Below are 2,778 nucleotides of genomic sequence, written 5' to 3' on the forward strand. Positions count from 1 at the left end.
TGTAATTTCATTAAATTGCATCAATTCACTTTTGCCTAAAGTAACTAAGATTGGGAATTTGTAAAACATTTAGTTACTTTTGTACTTGATTATACTTATAATGGAGGGTTTTTGTCCCATCCTACCCGTTCGGCTAACAACCCTCCACTAGTCAAGAGTGCGGTGGGTAAGAGTGGATACCCATTCAATCGCCATTTTATAGGCAATTTCCTTAAACACCCCTTATAGACCAGCTTCGTGAATGAGGTCTACTAACGGTAAGACTGACTTTTACTCATACATATATATAATGTTAGACTTTTAATGTTATATATAGTATCGGGTGTACTTTACACTTTTAAAATACTAGGTGGTCAAATTTAACAATTATACCTTTAATTCAATTAATTTGTAAACCAAAACTTTTATGGATTTATTAAACCTCCTTTAATTATACACCTTAATTAATTAATAAAACCATAAGGGTGTGATTTGAACTTTTCAAAACATCACAAGGGTTTTAGAATTTAACATTCCTAAATTAAACTTTTAATCAACCTTTAAATTCCAAAACTTGAGGGCAAGTTTTGAAACATTTCAAAACATTAGGTTTTAGAATTTAAATATACATCAAAATCAAAATTTAAATTCCAAAACTTGAGGGCAAGTTTTGAAACATTTCAAAACATTAGGGTTTAGAATTTAAATATACATCAAAATTAAACTCTTAATCAAAATTTAAATTCCAAAACTTGAGGGCAAGTTTTGAAACCTTTTTCAAAACATTTGGGTTTCAACTATTTAAATTTCAAAAACAAAAAATTTTGAGTTCAAATTTAAACTATAAAACCTAAAGGGGAAAATTAAAATTTTTCATAACACAAGGATCAAATAACAAATAATATAAATTAAACAATTAATTTTATCATTATCTATATTTGACCTAATTTCACTTTCTTGCAAAATAAGTTACCCAATTAATACAAATAATCAACTATAATCATATAAGGAAGTTATTATCTAATCAATTGGTAATTATTTTTTGTTTAATCAAGGATATACTCAAGAATATGTTTAAAATCGGATTTTAATGACCTAAAACAGATAAGTCAAGTATCCACGAGTAAAACAGCTAGAAATCTCGAAATCCCCTCTATCTGACGCTCGAACTCGCCGAGTACCACACTGGACTCGCCGAGTTGAGGCCTACTCGCCGAGTTCATCAGGCAGGGAGCTCAAAACTCGATTTTTGCAACTTGAACAAACATACAAGGCATCAATACAATAGAAACCAATCAAGGCTCTGATACCACTGATGGGTTTTAGCCATAAGAACATCCTATGTGCTCATACAAACCCTAATGCTTGGATCTAGGTTTCTCTGTTGTACATGCAATTCATCCAAGACTATAAACCCTAGATCTAGCATATGATAATCAATATAACATATAAATTAGGGTTTAGATCATACCTTGATTGTTATGTAGCAATAACAATCTCAAATCCTTCTTGTATTGACTTTAGAAAGCTTAGAGTCACAAATGTCACTCCTCTAATGGTTCACAAACACCAAGAGCAAGAGGATGAAGAAGAGAAGAGAAGGAGACACTAAAAAACGTGTAGAAACCCTAAGGATTCAGTTGCCCACGTTTTTGGTGCCCAAGGGGTCCTTAAATAGTGAGGCTATTAGGGTTATCTAACAAGGAAACCCTAATTTGGACGCTTAAGCCCTAAGCAACCCATGGACTCCTTCCTTAAAGGCCTAGGACGATTTCTAATGGATTTCCCCATAAAATTCGTCCACCCCTTTAATATGGAGTCCATTAGCTCAATATTCAACTATCATACAATTGATAGTTCTAGTCCCTTAAGTTTAATTAATGTCTTTTAGTCACAAACTTAATTCTTATTAATTCTTGACTAATATTAATTAAACAATATGATTTCTCCTTTAATAAATTATTCTCATAATATATTAATAAATCATAATTAATCTTTTCTCTCCATAATTCATCCTATCAAGTTGCTTTGGTGAAGGCAACCCAAAAGGACCATGCAGCATCGGGTCAAGTACATACCAAAATAGTTATGGACTTAGACACTAATCCAACAGTATTGACTGGTCCATTTGTGTTATCCTTCGATCCAAATTATTCAGCATAGCCATTACAGCTGCTATTTCTTCAGTTTGAGCCCCTCCACCGCCTTTGATTCCATCTTGCCTAGGGTTGTGGTATTCGCGAGAGTGCTTCGCGAATTCTTCAATCAGCTCCTTAACCTCCCTTGAATTTTTCTTTGTCAAAGGTCCTTGAGAGTCAAGGAGTTGTCTCGTCATAACGTTGACCCCATCATAAAAGATTGACATCTCTTGTTGCACATTTAGATCATGCTGAGGGCAATTTCTGAGCAAGCCCTTGTACCACTCCCATGCTTCATATAATGACTCCCCCGGCTGTTGCTCAAAGTTGGCTATTGCCTTCTTGAGTTTGGCTATCTTGGATGGCGGGAAAAATTGGTCCAGGAATTGCTCACGCATTTGAGACCAAGTGGTAATTGTACCCGGTGGAAGTGATTTTAACCACTCCTTAGCAGCTCCTTTGAAAGTGATGGGAAGCATCCTAAGCAAGACGATGTTTCTATTAACATTTGGGACATTGAAGTAATCCGCAATGTCGTTGACTTCATCTAGATGCTTAAAAGCATCCTCACGATCTTTCCCAAAAAATGGGATATCCTTCAGTGCAGTCAAGATGTGCCCCTTCAACTTGAATGTGGCAGTGGCAGGTATTGCGGGTTGGA

General features: G+C 34.9%; 1 non-coding gene across 1 annotated transcript; it reads left to right on the plus strand.

Moving 5' to 3' along the window:
- Nucleotides 1-2,360: 2,360 nt before the first annotated feature.
- LOC111908862 (small nucleolar RNA R71) lies at nucleotides 2,361-2,467 on the plus strand. Its single transcript, XR_002855999.1, has one exon. It is a non-coding gene; the product is annotated as a small nucleolar RNA R71 (small nucleolar RNA).
- The last annotated feature ends 311 nt before the right edge of the window (nucleotides 2,468-2,778 follow it).

This window comes from Lactuca sativa, chromosome 6 (genome assembly GCF_002870075.4).
Source record: "Lactuca sativa cultivar Salinas chromosome 6, Lsat_Salinas_v11, whole genome shotgun sequence".
NCBI lineage: Eukaryota > Viridiplantae > Streptophyta > Magnoliopsida > Asterales > Asteraceae > Lactuca > Lactuca sativa.